Below are 20,300 nucleotides of genomic sequence, written 5' to 3'. Positions count from 1 at the left end.
GGCAAAGTAATGTCTCTGTTTTTGAATATGCTATCTAGGTTGGTCATAACTTTACTTCCAAGGAGTAAGAGTCTTTTAATTTCATGGCTGCAGTCACCATCTGCAGTGATTTTGGAGCCCAGAAAAATAAAGTCTGACACTGTTTCCCCTGTTTCCCCATCTATTTCCCATGAAGTGATGGGACCAGATGCCATGATCTTCGTTTTCTGAATGTTGAGCTTTAAGCCAACTTTTTCAATCTCCACTTTCACTTTCATAAGAGGCTTTTTAGTTCCTCTTCACTTTCTGCCATAAGGGTGATGTCATCTGCATATCTGAGCTTACGGATATTTCTCCGGGCAATCTTGATTCCAGCTTGTGTTTCTTCCAATCCAGCGTTTCTCATGATGTACTCTGCATAGAAGTTAAATAAGCAGGGTGACAATATACAGCCTTGACATACTCCTTTTCCTATTTGGAACCAGTCTGTTGTTCCATGTCCAGTTCTAACTGTTGCTTCCTGACCTGCATATAGGTTTCTCAAGAGGCAGGGGAAGTGGTCTGGTATTCCCATCTCTTTCAGAATTTCCCACAGTTTATTGTGATCCACACAGTCAAAGGCTTTGGCATAGTCAATAAAGCAGAAATAGATGTTTTTCTGAAACTCTCTTAATTCTGAATTAAGAGAGTCATGATGAAGAATGATGAAAGAGGATGACATTGGATCAAGAATCAGGAGATCCAACACAAGAGAGAAGAAAATGCTCAGGATGCTGGTGAAAGAAAGACCCAATATGATAACTGAATATCCAGCCTTAAGAGCAAACTATTCAGGTCAGAGGAGGCTAGAGAACTCTGGTGGGTTTGTCTCCAAGGATTTGTATGGACTAGTGATATATTTGAATGATTTGCATTTCTCCCGGAGATTTCAGGCATGGAAAGTACATACAAATGTCAGTAAACAAAGCAGAGAAAAACATGAGATATCAAGCTGTACAAACGTTAAGCTCAGTGTAGAGAACATATATTAGTGTTGACTGTGCATGGTAGACCTAATGGCAACGTGGTTTACATTTGAATGTAGCAAAGTTGGACATTGTTCCTATGACCTTAAAAATGTAGTCAAGCTTCAGAAGAAATAGTTCATGGTCCTCCTTTGCTTAGATCTTATGTTTTGTGTTCTCTCTGGCCAGCATCACTTTGCCAACAAAAGGTCCATATTGTCAAAGCTATGGTTTTTTCCAGTAGTCATGTACAGATGAACTGGACCATAAAGAAGGCTGAACACTGAAGAATTGATGCTTTCAAACAGTGGTGCTAGAGAAGACTCTTGAGAGTCCCTTGGGTAGCAAGGAGATCAAACCAGTCAATCCTAAGGGAAATCGACCCTGGATATTCATTGGAAGGACTGATGCTGAAGCTAAAGCTCCAATATTTTGGCCACCTGATGTGAAAAGTCAACTCATTGGAAAAGACCCTGATTCTGAGAAAAACTGAGGACAGGAGGGGAAGGGGGCAACAGAGGATGTGATGGTTGGATGGCATCACCAACTCAATGGACATGAGTTTGAGCAAACTCCAGGAGATAGTGAAGGACAGGGAAGCCTGGTGTGCTGTAGTTTGTGGGGTCACAAAGAGTTGAAAATGACTTAGTGACTGAACAACAGCAACAACTGCCCAGCATACTTTTCCACAGGAAATTGATTGATTCACTGTTTTAATCATGGAGGTCCTTGCTCAAACATCACTTCTGTAATCAATCTACTGAAAATAGCACCTGCAATCACCTCCTCTGCTTCACTCTCTTCATAGGACATATCAATTCCTAAAATTACTCTATTTAAAAAACTTTTTATTTTCTGTCTGCTTCTCTGCTGTGTCCCAACACTTAGAACATGATCTGGCATATGATAGATGCTCAAGAAAGGCTGTGGAATGAGGAAACCCAGTGGATGGTGAGCTCCTGGAAGCAGAGAATGCCTTGTTCACCTCTGTATCTTCAACACTTCACCAAGTGTTTGTAGTTCTAGGCATTCCAGGAATCTGTGGCAAATGAATGAATGAATGGAATCAAGGGTGAGCCATTCTCTTACAGTGTGTAATAGAAGTATTATGTTGTAACCTTTGGAGTGTTTGCATGATTAAAGAGAAGTCCTCTGGGCAGTAGAATTCAGGATGACTGATGGAATACATTTGTCCTCCTCTGTGGGGGATCTGAGAGGCAAGCTCTGATGATGTGTGTGTGCTATGTTCCCTCACCGCCAAGACAGTGAGTAAATTCAAATGAGCATGATTACTAACAGGGTTAAAAGGGGATAAGTACAGCCCAGGGTCAATGTCAGTTTGCAGTCCCTTTGGAGTTCTGTCTGTGAGAGGTACTCTACTTCTTCCCTCTCTTTTCTGTATTTGTAGATATTCATGGTTTATACAAAGCTGGCAAAAAAAAAAAGAAAGAAAGAATTTTATACATTATCTATGAATAATGTAACCAGAATCCTACTGATTTTTCTTAAAGTAATATGAAAAGGGATGACTACTTTAAGAAGTGGACTATCCCCTGAAAGTATAAAGAAGTACAGACAAGCTGTGGGGATACAAACAGGTGTGAAATAGTGAACGAGGGACCAGGGGTGGTCGGGGGGGGACGGGCCAGTGTTGGCATTCTTACTTCTCTGTCTATAAACATCTCGTAATAAGTTAGTTTTATATTTCTATTAGCTAAACATATTTTCGTTGGCCTTCTTGATAAAGATATTTATGTAACTTTTTTCAGGAATCATGAAAAGAGGAAAAAAGAATCCAAATTCATTGAGATTTAAGAAAACATGGACTGAAAGAGCACTCCAGTGAGCATTTTGATGTTTCTAAGAGCCGAGGGTATGTTCCACCTTTGATCCGGGGGCTCCACTTTGAGTCAGCAATGCTGGCAAAACAAGGAATGTAGTTGCCTGTTGGGCTGAAGGCAAGATCCTACCTGTCGTCTCTGGGAACCTTAGCTATGTGGTCTGACTTTCTGATTCAAATAAATTGGATGAGTGAGAAAGAGCTCAGAAATCAGAAGGATTCCCAACCTGGATGTACTAAAGGGTTTTACATATATATATATATGCACACATACATGTACATATGTGTGCATATACACATGAAGAGAGAAAAGCAAAGATAATTTAAATATTCTAAAGTAATCTAATTTAGATGAAGCTCTCCTCATTTACATCAAAATATTTATCACTCTGGATTACTGATTATTGCTTAGTTGCTCAGGCATGTCTGACCCTTTGAGACCCCATGGACTGAAGCACGCCTGGCTTCCCTGTCCTTCACCATCTCCCAGAGTTTGCTCAAACTCATGTCCATCACCAACCATGAGTTGGTGATGCTATCCAACCATCTTGTCCTCTGTTGTCCCCTTCTCCTCCTGTCTTCAATCTTTCCCAGCATCAGGGTCTTTTCTAATGAATTGGCTCTTCCCATCAACTTCAGCATCAGTCCTTCCAATGAATATTCAGGGTTGATTTCCTTTAGGAAATCTGGCTACCCACTCCAGTATTCTTGCCTGGGGAATTCCATGGACAGAGGAGCCTTGCAGGCTCGAGTCTGTGGGGTCCCAATGAGTTGAACATGACTGAGTGACTCTTCTTTCTTCCACTAGTAAATCCCTAGGCTGTATTTTCATTACAGCAATTGAAGTGACCTCTCAAAAAAAAAAATATATATATATATATGTGTGTGTGTGTGTGTATAACCAGATCACACCTTCACACTATTTCAAACCTTCTAATAATAGCATAGAGAAGAAATATGTCCATCTGCAAATCCTTACATGGCCCAGCCTCTGCTTACCAGTCTGACTTCATTTCATGCCACTTTCCCTGTCATCCACTGCTCTCCAGTTCATCTCACTGTCAACATAGCCAGACTAGCTAGCTTTCTCTAGTCATTAAGGTCTCAGTTCAGACACTATTTCCGCAAGGAGGCCTTCTCTGGTCATTCGATCAAGAGACACCAGTCACAATCATAGCACCATATTTGGTACTCTGCAGAGTACTTATTTCCATTTGCTATTATCCTCGTGTATTTATCTACAGGTGTGGCAGACAGACTTCAGGGTACCCCCGTCATCTTCACCTGGTATTTATACTTTTGTATAGTCTCCTCCAGGGCTTCCCTGGTGGCTCAGTGGTAAAGAATTCACCTGCCAATTCAGGAAACCAGGTTCAATCCCTGGGGTTTGGAAGATCCCCTGGAGGAGGAAATAGTAACCCAGTCAGTATTTTTGCCTGGGAAATCTCATGAACAGAGAAGCCTGGTGGGCACAGTCCATTGGGTCAGAAAGTGTCAGACACGACGTAGGGACTAAACAACATAAATAATCTCCTCCCTTTGAGTATGGGCAGGACCTTTGACTTGCTTCTAGCCAATGGAATGTGGCAAAAGTGATGGGATGTCACCTTTTATTGCAAAGGTGATGGAGTGTCGTCCTGGGATTAGGGTACATTATAAAGGATTCCATTTCCTTAGAAGACTTGCTTTAGAGACTTTGTCTTTGCTGGCTTTGAAGAAGAAGCTGTCGTGTTTTGAGAAAGCCATGTGGCAAGGAACTGCAGAAGCTGCTAGCAGCTAAGAAACCCTGGAGTTCTATACCTGCAAGAAATAAATGCTGCCAACAACCACATGAGCTTGGAAAAACCCTGAGCTGGGCCTGGTCAGTACCGTGATTACAGCTGTGTGAGACTCTAATCAGAGAACCCAGTTAAGCTGTGCTTGGACTTTTGAACCACAGAAATTATGAGATATTAAATGTGTGTTGTTTTGAGCTGCTAAGTGAGTGGTAGTTTGTTACACAGCAAAAGAATGTGAAGACGCCAGTTTGTTGTCTCTCTCCAGCGGGGTATAAACTCCAGAATTCAGAAAAGTACCTGTCGCAGAGTGTTTAAAAGTATTTGTTTCAGATGGACTTCCCTGGTGGTCCAGTAGTTAAGAATCTGCCTGGCCTGTTGTTGCTAGGCAACTAAACCTTTGTGCCTGCTGAGCCCTTGGTCTGGAGCCCTCAAGCAACAACTACTGAACAGACACGCGGCAACTACTGAAGCCTCTGAGCTCTACAGCCCCTGCTCCACAGCAAGGGAAGCTATGCAATGAGAAGCCCATGCCCCACGACTAGAGAGCAGCCCCCACTTGCTGCAACTAGAGAAAAACCCTCGTGCAGCAAAAAAGACCCAGCAAAGGCAAAAACTAAAATAAAATAATTAATAATTTAAAAACTATAAAAATACTTGTTGAAGGAATGAATGAAAATAATTGGATTATGAAACATTTAAATGGCAGAGAAATCCCCATGGTAATTTAATATATGAATATTGAAAAAATGGACCAAAGTAGTGGGGAGGCAGTCGGTATCACAGTGGTCAAAGTATGGGCCTTGAAGTTGAACAAACCTGGATTTCAGCAGTAGGTCTGGTTAGACTGACTCCAAGCAAGTCATCTTCTGATCTTTTGCCTTCTCTTCTCTTAAATGGTGATAATAGTACCTACATCATATATGAAATAGATTATGACAAGGATTGAATAAAATACAGTATTTAAGGCCTCAAACATGACATATCATAGACACTCAAGAAAATTGTTCTCAAATAATTTTTAAATTATTTCTCACAGCCAAATAGAAATTCTAGATATCATTTGCCCATGAAACCATCAGTGTGTTACTTTGATAAGGATTTTGGAGTTGAAGAGGAGGTCATATTTGCTATAAAGAGGAAAGACAAAGGAATACTTCTGGAGTATGAAGCTGTAATTTAGAAGAGCATAAACAGAAACCAAAACACAGTAAAGATTAAGACTTTAAACAACACAGGGACTTAAAATTATCATAAAAATACTTAAGATTTAATGAGAGTGTATAATATGATAGTCACTCCACTCCGTGCTTAATTTAATGTTAGCAACTTAGCGACTGAACAACAATAATGTTAGCAACAACACTGGGTTACAATGCTCACTTCACAAGAGAAAATAAAATAGAACTATTAAAAAATGTGAAGTATCCTGTTTTTCCTCAAATCTATATTTCCTGCCCCCCCCTTTTTTTTTTTGCCCTATATCACAGAGAACTACATTTCCCAGGCTTCCTGCTCTCTGACTTCTGGGAGACATGGCCAATGGGAGGTCTTGGTGGAACATGGGAGGGTGGGAGAAAGGGAGAAAGTAGGTATATCTCTCCTCTTCTCTTTCTGCTTCCTGGGACATCTCCAGAACAGCTGCTTCTTCTCATTAGTTCTAGCTCCTACCAGATGGGCTTCTCTTCAAGGTCTCAGCTCTACCTGGCATCTCTTCATTGGTTCTAGCTCCCACTAGGCTTCTAAATATTTGAGAACCCTATCCCCTCCCTCCAGTTCCTCCAGCCATCAGGGAGGAAACTTCTTCCTATTGTTGTTAATCTCTAAATAGCCTTGTAGATGGACTTCTCAGCTCTTTTATCATTTGAGTAACTTTCTACTTAATTTTATTTATTCAAGAGACTTAAAATGGTTTCTGTTTCCTGGCTTTATCCTATTGGATTCACATTTCAAATATAAAATTTAAACCTAAAATTCAAATAGTCTTCCAAGTCTGTGCTCTTAACAACTAATCTATAATGTTGATATTAAAAGAAATCAACTCCTTCAAGGTCAGAAAAAATGAATATAATTTACGCAACTATTCATGATAGGACCATGGTATAATTACATAATATTTATAAAATAATATCTGAGACTCTCAAGAATCAATACTAGATTATTTAGCAAGTATTATAGTTCATTTACAAATAATACTACTTAATTTTTCAACAATAATTAAACATTTTATTTATATCTGCAATATAATGCATATAATTTCATGTACAACATGAATTGGATTTTGGTGAATAAAAAATTTAAATATTTGAAAAAAACCTTCAGAGCTACAATTCTACAAAGTCTTAGTATTACTCCTCCTTATATGATATAAACATGTAAAATTGGAAACATCATATAGTTGACTCTTTTTGACACAGTTGACTCTTTTTTAGCAATGAGTTAAGTTTTGATAAAAGAAGACAAGGAAAATAAACTTACTTTCTATGATTCAATGGGACTACTACAGTCAAATTGATAAGAATATTTCAAGGCAAAGTCTGTTTCTTTTATTGGTATCCCTATTTATAATTGGACTCACAAATCTGCACTTGCATATACTTTAGTCCTTGTCTCATTTCTGCCTTGTTTGGCTGCTTGATTTCCTGCTCTACCAGAAATTTCTTCTTTTATCTTTCTTAATATCCTAATCATATTTATTTTAAAATTATTTACAGACTGCTCCTACATGTTCATCTTATCTAGAATAATTACTTTTCTGATTGTTGATTTTGTTTATTGTCTTTCTTACTGCCACGTTTGCTTAAGCGTGGGTTTGTTTTGAAATTCTGATTTGTGAACCCACTAAAACACTTATTTATTCTCCCGCTTTCTCCTTATTGATGCTTTTGTGTCTTTTGCAGTTCTGAGATGACGTGGAGGGCATCACATCAAATCAGGGCTTATATTCATGTTTTATGAATCTTCATCTATTCTGGGCAACATGCTGCACTGGTTACTAAGCTAGGAGATGTGTCAGCCCAGCTACTGACTGTAAAAGTGTGTCCATTCTCCCAGTTTTCCTAGTGACTTTGTATAAGCGTTCACTCTAGGCAGTAGTTTGAACCTTTTAAGGCTCATTTAAAAAGTGGTGGGTATTTCCACTACAACATCCAAACTTAGGCAATTAACTGGACTCCAGCATTCTACCTCACACTGAGTACTTCTAGCAGCAAAAGTTGTATATCTATAGTTTTAGTATTTATCTTCAAATTTTAGCACACACACACACACACACACCACATCTTTTTTCCTAAGAAAGTCTAGAGTTATTTTGTAATTTCTATTCTTTTCCAAAGTAAGGCAAGAACTCTACTGCAGCTTAGCTTTATGAGACTATGTCTAATAGTCTATCCATTAGACAATGTCCATATTTCTGTTTACAACTACATTTATCTATTTTATTTTTTAGCACGTTTGTGTATTTTACTTTCCATTTTAAAGAGTATACTTTATATGGTTAGGAATATGACAGTGATAGATGGCAGTGTTCAAAGCGTATACTTAACTGGGACTTGCCTTGTGGTCCGGGGGTTAAGACTTTGCTCCCAATGCAGCAGGTTCGACCCCTTGTTGGGGGAGCTAAGATCCCACATGCCTTGGAGTCAAAAAATCAAAACATAAAATAGAAACAATGTTGTAACAAATTCAATAAAGCTTTAAAAATGGTCCACATTTTTTAAATCTATTTTTTAAGTAAAATGCTTATTTTGCTATCATAATCATTGTCTAACTCTCCATCATTGTAATATTATTGCCAGGTTAAAGAGTATGAAGAAATCACCACATTTCTACTGGTCTAGCATACAGATTGTCAAAGGATTTTAGCATTTCCAGTGAATAAGTGGAATATCCTTTTAAAAAAAGATTTATTTATATCTTTTAAAATATTTAAGAACATTTAAAAATAATGCTAATAGTATAACATATTAAATGAAATGTTCAAAAGAAAAAATATTCACTACTCAATATTCTTCCTCTCCTTGATATGGCTAATTTGGTTTATACACAAATATACCTAGAAAATTAGTGATATTCCTTCAATGTATTCATATTGCAAAATGACCCAATTATTATACATTGTTGGCCATATCTTTCAGTGTTAAAGCTTGTGCCAAAATTTCTGGTGTCAAACTTCTGTGCTTTGAGGTGGATTGATTTTTAACAATGACCAAAAATCATTCAGAGAATAAGTTTCTGAATTAGTTCTTTAAGTTGAGTGATGCATTTTTAGATGTAAGGAAGTATTTTAGAATAAAAATTATAGTCTCTTTTGTGACATAAATTGAGTCTACAAATAGTTTTAAAAGAAATACTTTAAAAAATGCTCTATGCCAGGACTTCCCTGGTAGTCCAGTGGTTAGGACTCCACGGTTCCTCTGTGTGTATAGGGGTGGGGGGCAGGGGGGATGCGGGTTCCATCCCTGGGTGAGGAGTTAAGATCCCACATGCCACATGGCCAAAAAAAAAAAAAAAGTTCTATAATATTCTATGCCATTATTCCAGCCTTCTGAAGCAATTATTTTGATGCAGACATTCATTAAATAGTGTGTGTGTATGATTGGTCGCTCAGTCGTGTCTGACTCTTTGTGATCCCATGGACTGTAACTTGCCAGCCTCCTCTGTCCATGGGATTTCCCAGGCAAGAATACTGGAGTGGATTGCCATTACTTCCTCCAGGGGATCTTCCCGACCAGGGACTCCAACCTGAGTCTCCTGGTCTCCTGCATTGGCAGGCAGATTCTTTACCACTGAGCCACCTGGGAAGCCCTATACCACCGTGATAACATCTGAGAGAAAGTGGAAATGAGATCATGTACAAAAGACACACTGGTATTTATTCTTATTATTCCTATCAGTATTAACTACAGTGCTTCTATCTTGCTGCTGCTGCTACTGCTGCTAAGTCGCTTCAGTCATGTCCGACTCTGTGCAACCCCAGAGACGGCAGCCCACCAGGCTTCCCCGTCCCTGGGATTCTCCAGGCAAGAACACTGGAGTGGGTTGCTATTTCCTTCTCCAAAGCATGAAAGTGAAAAGTGAAAGAGAAGTCGCTCAGTCGTGTCTGACTCTTAGCGACCCCGTGGACTGCAGTCCACCAGGGTCCTCTGTCCATGGGATTTTCCAGGCAAGAGTACTGGAGTGGGGTGCATTGCCTTCTCCGCTTCTATCTTAGGTGACATGTTTTGAAAGAGATATAAAGCCGTTAGGACCACTTGTATGAACTTAAGTGCTGTTGGAGATTTCAGTCAACATTTTTAAGGAAGAGCTGCTCATTTGTAACACCTAGGTCATATTTCAAGAGAATGTTTAGAATATATCAAAGTGTTAACCAGATTACCATGTTGATTTTCCATATTTTCTTTAGCAAGGATGAGTATCAAATATCTCTGTTTGAAAAGTGGAAAAAGCATAACAATAGTTGACTCCTACGCACTCCCACTTACCTACTGTTATGAGAGTAAATGCGTTTTAAATGAGTAAAACAGAAGTAGAAATAAACCTGTAAGTGTGTAATCACTACTCTTACACAATAGCTACACATGCTTGTGGAATTGGATGTGTTTCTCATCGTGGGAGATCTGAGGGCATTGTTTCTTGTACCTGCTCTTTATGGGTTAGAAAACAGTGAGGGACGTGTTTAAAATGTTTGGCTTCTCAGAACGCATCAAGAGAAGAGTATCTTTCTCTAGTACTGAGGTCACTTCTCACCTGAATGTTTGGCTTGTTTCAACACCCATGAAATCTCATTTTCTCTGCTGGCACTGCCAATTTAAATTTATTTTATGTGTGATATAGACAGATATATGCCAGGTGCTGGACTGAGTCCATTAACACTTCACAGAGGAAGGGAGGTTGTTTTAAATACTTAAATGGTAGCTGGCAGCTCTGATTCTTGACCCTACCTTGGTAAAAAGCCTGGGCTCCACATTTATAACGCAGACATGCAGACTGAATAAAGGTTAAGTATATTGTGTGTTTTTTTATACTGACTCAACCATAAATATCTGTCACACCTAACCCTAGACTAGACATGAGATCTTAGAAATCTGTGATTCTCAGAGGATGATAAGCAATTGGAACAATTTTCTCTTTTTAAGATAAATTCCATAGCAAGTAGACCCTGAAGCCAACTCTAAAAGAAGAAAAAGAAATAAAAAACAGTACAGTCAATCGCCAGGATGATGTCTGTAAAACGTCAGCCTGGAATCCCCAACACAGTCTCACAGTGTCAGAAACGCACTGTGGTAACACCATTACATCAACTCTCTGAGAATAAGTAATCAAGGAGATCAGTGCTGGCTCTTTCTGCAAACACATCCTTTCTGTGAGCAGTGATTCAAGAAGAATATGAAGAAAGAAAAGTACATATCTTGAAAATGCAGACACTTGCACCATTCTGAAAATACTTCCCTAGAATTCTCCAGAAGTTGCGATGTTGCAATAAAAATGAAACCAGAAAAAGAATGTATATGTATAACTGAGTCACTTTGCTGTACAGTAGTAATTAACACAACATTGTAATTCAACTATACTTCAATAAAAAATTTTTAATGAAAAAAAATAGCCTGGGCTCCATACAACTTAACTAGTTTTTGGTACGCAAACTAGTTTCTTAGACATTTTTTTTTTTCTGTCATGAGCAAGAGAAAAACCAAGGCATGTTCCTCAGTTGATTCATCTTAAAGCTGGATAAATCAATGATTTATTTAGAAGAGCTATCTCTCTCCCAAGACAGGGATGATGACATGTATTGCCAACGCTGTGATAGCACCTCTTTATATTCAATAATCTATGCATTTTCTGAGGGAGTTAATTTCATGGACTATTTCAAAGTGGCTGAATTCTCATCCTCATTGCTCCTTAAGGCATACAAAACAAACAGTAGAGTCCATAAAGGTGTATTTAAAATCTTAATGAACTTCCAATTTTATATATAATTATGATGGCAAAGATTCTTAATTTCTGTAGTTCATAGTCTACAATCCTGTTTCTTTCACAAAATCCTCTAGTTCTTTATTTCTTTCCAGGGCTATTAGGCAAAGCTCATCCCTGTGAGCTGTCTTCCAGCTTTCTGAATGTGTTTGTTAAGTATTGGAGAAGAATCTCAGCTAACCTCCCAGGCTAACAAGCATCTCTCTGCTTGTAATTCTTGCTGCTTTTGCCTCTGACAAAGGTGGTCAAGATCTCTTTACTTCCTGCTTTCTAATCAGATTGTAGCAGTTGGTTGATTAATCCGGTGTTTCTCTGAGGCACAGCTGTCAGCAAAATTTACCCAATCTGAGCCACCTTTTCTCTGAGGGTAGCCCTTTTATTTCCTCCTCCTTGTCTACTTTGGTTCTTTCTTTTTAATGTGGACCATTTGTTAAGTCTTTGTTGAATTTGTTACAATATTGCTTCTGTTGTTTATGTTTCTGTTTTTTTGGCTGCAAGGCAGGTAGGATCTTAGCTCCCTGACCAGGGATCAAACCCTCACCTCCTGTTGTTTAAATTTAAATTGTGAAAGTCGCTCAGTCGTGGCTGACTCTTTGTGACCCCATGGACTATACAGTCCATGGAATTCTCCAGGCCAGACTACTGGAGAGGGTAGCCTTTACCTTCTCCAGGGGAGCTTCCTAATCCGGGGATTGAACCCAGGTCTCCCACATTGCAGGTGGATTCTTTACCAGCTAAGCCACAAGAGAAGCCCAAGAAAACAGGAGTGGGTAGCCTATCCCTTCTCCAGTGGATCTTCCCAACCCAGGAATTGAACCAGGGTCTCCTGCATTGCAGGTGGATTCTTTACCAACTGAGCTAAAGTCATAACCACTAAACCACCAGGGAAGTCCCTGTTTTCTCCTTCCTAACTAGAACAATTTCTAATAGATCTTCAGGCATTCAGTATAAAATAAAATAATGTTTAAGTTTTGAAGTGCTTTCTAACGACTTTTTAGGAACTTTTACCAATAAACATAAAAGACTGAAGCCAGTTTTTATTTTTTTTTTTACTCTCTTAACATAGGTATCTTTTTGAAAGTTTGGTTTGTATGAGTTCCTATTTTGGCCTTCATTCAATCCCTTACCAACTAACCTATAGTTCATCTCATTCTAAACATCTCTTTTTTGGGTTTGCAGTTTCACCCTTCTTAGAACAACTCAGGGATATATAAAATGCGGTGCTTGATCAGGTAGAATGGATTAAAGAAGGGAGTGCTCTAGATGTTGGCAATGAAGACTGTCATTGTTTGGCAAAGTACAATTTGAGATTCAGCAGTTTCCTTTCCAGTTTAAGAAGCCACATCCCAAAAGACAAGTCAAATCATGAGTGCGAAGGAGATGAGAAGCTATTATGTAAGAAATTAAATGTATGTTAGGAACCCTGACAGAGAGACTCCATTTTTGTCGTTTGTTAGACTCTACTGTCAGATAGACTATTGCTGTAAATCTTTCACTTTCCTATTATCAGTTTACTTCATATATTATTGCATCCTGGGCCTTTACAGATTACACTGCTGCTTGGCAATTTGCATGTGGTTCTCGTCTTCAGAAATGTGGTTCCTGAATCTGTGTGTTTTTCCACTTCCTACTGCCCTCAGTCCTGCCATATTTCTTCAACAACATGTGTGTGTGTGTGTTCAGTTGTATCCAACTCTTTGCAACCCCATGGACTGTAGCCCACCAGGCTCCTCCTGTCCGTGGGATTTTTTAGGCAAGAAAACTGGAATGGGTTGCCATTTCCTCCTCCAGGGGATCTCCCTGATCCAGGGATCAAGCCCATATCTCTTGCATCTCCTGCATTCCAGGCAGATTCTGAACCATTGAGCCACCATAAGACTAGTCAAAAGCTAGGCAAGACCACGAGGCTCAGGGTATCACTGCCATTCCTTACTAGAATGGCCTTCTCAGGAACATTAGATTACCTTCATTTCCAGTCCTTTTCTAAAGCTTGTATCCCAAAAACCTGATGCTGACTTCGAATAATCTATTATTAGCCCAGTCTTGTGTTCAGACTCTGATAAATGTCCCACATGCCATATGCAAGAACAGGCCAGTAACTGTTCAAGTCTTCTAAGTGTGCATTTGAATCTTACAGAGCATTTTCATATCAAAAGTATTTCTTATTTAATCCTCACAAAACCTCTGTGGGTTAGATAATATCCACACGTTATAGATACTTAGCCAGATTCAAGACTGGCAAATGGCCATTTCAGACTCTTACCTTCAGATTCCATTCCAGGGCAAGTGGTGTTCTTCTTTTTTTGTTTGGTTTGTTTCTTTATTATCCAGGGTATCTTTACTTAGCACATTCTTCAAAGGCCAATAAAAATGTAGGAAAGAGAGGAAAAGGGCTTTTCCGATAAGTGCAAATTTAGAATGCTGATAGTATGAAAACATAGATATGTTGAAAACGTAGTCACTATCCCTTTTTTTAAAAGTCCATAATCTATTTGTATTTATTTTTTAAAATTTTGTGTACTGACACCCACATGTGGCCTTTCTCTAGGTGCGGTGCACAGGCTTCTCGTCGCAATATCTTCTCTTGTCCTGGAGCACGAGTTCTCGCACACAGGCTTCTGTAGTTGTGGCATGTGGCTAAGTTGCCTTGCAGCATGTGGGATCTCCCCAGACCAGGGATCGAATCCATGTCCCCTGTGTTAGCAGGTGGATTCTTAACCACTGGGCCACCAGGGAAGTCCCACCATCCCTTTTAAAAGCATTCTTGGAGCACTTTTTTTCATACCCTGAAAAACCCCACGATGCATGGCCAACATCTGATATGGGGAGAGAGCTCAAGGAACAAGCCAGGAAGCCTGCTGTAGTTCTCCGCTCAGAGGAAGTGTAATGTCAACTCCATCTGCCCCACGGTTGGGTGATTGAAGCCCTGGCTCTGTTCTGTGGGGTTTCCCCATCCTGCAGTTCTTGAGCAGGCATACAGTGCTAAAGATAACAAGTGACCCCATCTTCTGTTCATGTCCATGCTTTGTGTGCCAAGTTTACATAAGGAAGTCTTACCTGGCTAACCACAATGACCAGGATGTAGCATTCCTACCCCTCTGAGCTCATATACCAAGTCTAGTTTCCAGTTTGCTAGATTCTCCTGGAAGTGAGTTATCTGAATTAATGAGTTATAATGCTTTGGGTTTATCAAATGTATTCAAGTCAGTTGTAGTGATGTATTTTAGAAGTCGACTCAGTCCATAGTTGTACTAGCTAAGGACAGTGAGGAAGTCACAGTGAGGAAAACTTGAGTGGTTTTCAAAATGCATTGCTTACAGAGCCTCACACTTAGAGATAACTGAAATATAAATGACACATACATACATTATTGTCCACTGCCTTCAGCAGATACCAGCATGTCTTCAGAGACTTTATGAAGACACTAGAGGTTTTAGGGCTACAGTTCTATAGCCTTAGTGTTTGCCACACTCTCCCAGGAAACATTTAAAACTTGCATTTGTAGAACACTCCAGAGTTGATTCAAATAATTAAAGTCACCTTTAACTATCAAAATCTGTTGATTTCTGTTTGAAGAAAAAGGAGAAATTTAAAACAAAACCAAAGAGCAAAGACATCTTAGGGGATTTAACTCTATTCCTTTCCCTTGCGGTCCTGTCTTCATAGTAGTTCTTACTGCTAGAAATCATCCCATGTACCTATCATATACATTCCATGAGAGTAGAAATATTCTTTTACTTTGCACTAAATAAACATTCAATGAATAAAAAATGACTTCAGAGAACACTTTTATCCACCCTGCTGCTGCTGCTAAGTCGCTTCAGTCGTGTCCTACTCTGTGCGACCCCACAGACGGAAGCCCACCAGGCTCCCCCGCCCCTGGGATTCTCCAGGCAAGAACACTGGAGTGGGTTGCCATTTCCTTCTCCAAAGCATGAAAGTGAAAAGTGAAAGTGAAGTCGCTCAGTCGTGTCCGACTTTTAGCAACCCCATGGACTGCAGCCTACCAGGCTCCTCCATCCATGGGATTTTCCAGGCAAGAGTACTGGAGTGGGGTGCCATTGCCTTCTCCGTTAGCCACCCTACTTATTATGTATTAAAACGTTGAGACCCAGTACATTTAAGTGATTTAAGAATTTTCACAATTAGCAATGAATGAATCTGGATAAAAAAAACACCTCTTTTCTGTGTGTTGGTTACTTTCAAGTGGTCACTTACTCAAATACATTCACCAGAATATTAATAATTGATTGACAGTCTATCAGGCACCTAATAAAGAAAATGAAATAACATTGTTCTTGCTGCAAGGAATTTATTATCTCATAAGAACAATAAAGCCAATCTACTGAAACTATTCCTTCAAATGATTGTTCTTCCAATGTTAATAAAACCACTGAATCTTTGGCAAATCCATCAATGACACAGCAACTTGGTTCAACACACTTTGGTAAAAAGTCAATTACATTGTACAGTGTATAAATACTTTTTACGAAATGCACCTACCTATATGTCTATCATATAAGATACTGTTTCGGGTCCTATGGACATATGGTTAGTCTATGACTTTTTGTCTGGAATTACTGGATGGGACTTTTTGTAGGTTCTGACACTGTACAATCTTTTGTCACACAATTCATTGATCCCCTAATGACCACCTTGATGAAAGGTGAGGGGGAGACTGGAATGAACAATGGCCTAAGTTTCCTTTTCTAGGCCCTTAACCAGAGCCTGAATTTGTCAGTCGAATTACCTGAAGAATATACTTGTTAACACAGGGCAGGCATGGTTTCCATGTTGTCAGCAAAACTTTGATGGTATCAAAATAAATGAGTCATGTAATTTGAGCTTTTGAAAGTAGGGTTTGAGAAACTAGAAAGAAGACTTTCAAGACAGGCAGGGGGTGACATGGTGAGAGCTGGTGGGCCTGCATAGGGGATTCCCTCTCCACCACACATAGTAATTGTGTAGACTGGGACCTAAATCTGGAGCATTAAAGCAAAGGAAGAATTTCCTTTCCTTGGTCAATATTCTGATACACCATGAAACAAACACCTCTACTGTGAATCTTGCAGTCTCACACAGATCAAAGATTTCAAGAGGAGGTGTTGCTGAACAGTTTCATTGCTCAAGGCTAATTATTCATAGGAGAATCCGCCCAGGAAAGTTGCTAAACTGGTTTGCTGGCTGTTTGGTGGAGACTTTTAAAGAGACATTGCCACATTCGAACAGAGAACTTTATTTTATGTAAAAATTATACACAGAGAGAAGAGAGAAAAGACAAGTAGCTATGACAAAATAAATGGGACTTCTTTTAATTTCCAGTCTTTAAAACTATATTTAAAAATGAACTAAAGAACATGACTTAATTGTTGATCAAACATTCCACTAAAAGGGCATGTTTAAAGTTTCTTTGTGTTTTTAAGATGTGAATACATGGAGAAAAGTTGGAAATATGCCATGTATTACTGTGGGAAGATCATGATAAAATATTACTCATTGAAGTTCTGTTTAGAGACTCTACACACAGGCCTATGCACATACTAACCCCAAACAACCTTTCTTATATTGTAAAAACCAAAATATGCATTCTTGATTCCTTCATCATTATTCTTTCTAGAATAAAAATTTTAAGGCAACAAAGAGTTAGGAGGTATATCCTTTTTACAACCACCATTATCACATAGATTCCTGGGAACTTCAGCAGAAATACTGTGTCCCCAAGTACCTCTTCCCCGGATCTTAAAGGGAGAAATATAATTTTAAAAATACAACCAAGAGTTAACAATTTGACGTGATTAATTAATTTATTTAACATACAGAAGTCAATTTTATTTCTATACAATAGCAATGAACACAGGGACATCAAAATTAAAAATACAATTCCATTTACAGCTGCTCAAAAGAAAAAACAAAACACTTATCTTAAATCAGCCAAAACACATATAAAGCTTGTCTGCTGAAACCTACAAAATACTGCTGAAAGTAATCAAAGAAGAGCCAGCTAAATGGAGATTGCATTTATGTTCATGAATTGGAAGATTGCAACATAGCAAAGATGTGAATGCAATTTCTGATCTGATTTAAAGACCTTGGCTTAGTCCCTCTCCAACAGGATTAGCTGCTTCCTCTTGGTCTTCATAGCTCATGATGTCTTTTTTGCCAGTGTCAAGTGTCTAGCATAGAGCCTGAACGAGGAGGGGTCTAGCAAGTGGTTTGTTGAATGAATTACTAACTACATCTAAGGCTGTCTTGAGTTGGGTTTAGAGTGTGAATATCTCTGTATGTTTCTATTTATAATGTTTTACAAATATGCATTCTACTAAATATGGCTATGAAGCCTGTGGTAGAGTGAGAAATAAAATGAATTGAGTGATCTAAAAAGGACTTCATGTTACAATACTGTCAATTTCAGATTTAGGTGTGTAAACAGGTTTGTTTTTTAACATGCTTAGACATTGTCATAGACTCAAGTAGGAAGACAACAATTTTTTATAATCCAGTACATCAAGGTGCTATACTTTGCATAAATATTATCACATTTAATTGTCACAATGAGTCTGTGAGATACTATTCTGCCAATTTTGCAGAGATAAAGAAACTGAGGTTGAGAGAAACTCTTTCATTAGTAAAAATACTGTTCAAGCTTAGATCTTTCTGACTCTAAAGACAGTGCCCTTTAAACAAACCAGTTAGCATTTTTAGTGATTCACATCTTAGTATGAATTATTTTATTCAGATATATTTCCTGAATATAACATATCAATCTCCCTGAGAAAGGGGAAGTTTGATGAAAGGGAAGAGAGGTGAACAGTTTTAAAGAAGGAAGTAAGAATAGAAATCTGGGGTACTTGGTGATGCTTTGTAAAGAGAGCACTACACTTTAGCCACCTGTTGTGAAGAACTGACTCATTTGAAAAGACCCTAATGCTGGGAAAGATTGAAGGCAGGAGGAGAAGGGGACGACAGAGGATGAGATGGTTGGACAGCATCACCAACTCAATGGACATGAGTTTGAGTAAACTCAGAGTTAGTGATGGACAGGGAGGCCTGGCATGCTGTAGTCCATGAGGTCCCAAAGAACTGGACACGACTGAACGACTGAACTGAGCTGAACTGTAAAGAGAGCATGAAGTTTCAAGATGCTTGGTATGTTTGTGATTCTATTGAGGTTAAGGACGGAATCTTGTGGGAAAGAAAGGAAACACTGAGGGGAAGAAAGACATTCTTTTACAATTTTGCCATATTTGATTTAAATAGTGGGAAACAGATCAGCACATCTTTAAATAGGGAAGTGATGCTAAATGCATCCTTGTTTGGGAAATTATTTCTAGTTTATATTAGTTAACTTAAGTGTATATTTTCTTCTCTAAAATTCATTTCATCTGTTCATTCTTTAGTTAGAGCTTACATGAGGAAGTAAATGATGATTAAGAAGAATATGAGTGGGAAAAAAAAATGTCAGATTTGGAACAGAGGACTGAAATTTTCTTTGCATGGGACCAAGGGCAAGCTGTAGGTCTACTTCAACTCTAGTAACTTGGCTTTTAGAAATGAGAAAGGCAGATTCACTCACTCATTCAGTAGGCCTAATGGGGCACAATATAAAGTCCAGATCTCTTTTATGCACATGTGTTTATGAAGAAGCAGTTGTAAGGAATGGATAAAGATGTGGCATATATGTACAATGAAACATTACTCAGCTATTAAAAAGGAATGAAATTGTGCCATTTGCAGAGACATGGATAGATCTATAAAGGAGGAAAATAACTATTATATATTAATGCATATATGTGGAATCTAGAGAAATGGTATGGACAAACGTGTTTGCAAGGCAGAAATAGAGACACAGTTGTAGGGAACAAATGTATGGACACCAAGAAGGGAAGGGGGTGTGTAGCATAAATTGGGAGACTGGGATTGACGTGTATACACTACTGTGTAAAATAAATAAGTAATGAGGGCCTGGGGCTTCCCAGGTGGCACTCGTGGTAAAGAATCTGCCTGCCAATGCAGGAGACGCAAGAAACTCCAGTTCAATCCTTGGGCCTGGAAGATCCCTTGGAGTAGGGAATGGTGCCCCATCCCAGTATACTTGCTTGGAAAATTCCATGGACAGAGGAGCCTGTTGGTCTACAGTCCATAGGGCTACAAAGAGTCAGATATGACTGAGCAACTGAGCACACAATGAGAACCTACTTTATAGCACAGGGAACTCTATTCAATGCTCTGTGGTGACCTAAATGGGAAGGCAATCCAAAAGAGGAAATATATGTGTACATATGGATGATTCTGGTCCCATCACTTCATGGGAAATAGATGGGAAACAGTGGAAACAGTGTCAGACTTTATTTTTCTGGGCTCCAAAATCACTGCAGATGGTGACTGAAGCCATGAAATTAAAAGACTCTTACTCCTTGGAAGGAAAGTTATGACCAACCTAGATAGCATATTCAAAAGCAAAGACATTACTTGACATTACTAGTCAAGGCTATGGTTTTTCCTGTGGTCATGTATGGATGTGAGAGTTGGACTGTGAAGAAAGCTGAGCACTGAAGAATTGATGCTTTTGAACTGTGGTGTTGGAGAAGACTCTTGAGAGTCCCTTGGACTGCAAGGAGATCCCACCAGTCCATTCTGAAGGAGATCAGCCCTGGGTGTTCTTTGGAAGGAATGATGCTGAAGCTGAAACTCCAGTACTTTGGCCACCTCATGCGAAGAGTTGACTCATTG

This window comes from Bison bison, unplaced genomic scaffold, assembly GCF_000754665.1.
Source record: "Bison bison bison isolate TAMUID 2011002044 unplaced genomic scaffold, Bison_UMD1.0 scf7180017864498, whole genome shotgun sequence".
Lineage (NCBI taxonomy): Eukaryota > Metazoa > Chordata > Mammalia > Artiodactyla > Bovidae > Bison > Bison bison.
Note: the sequence above shows the minus strand (reverse complement) of the source record.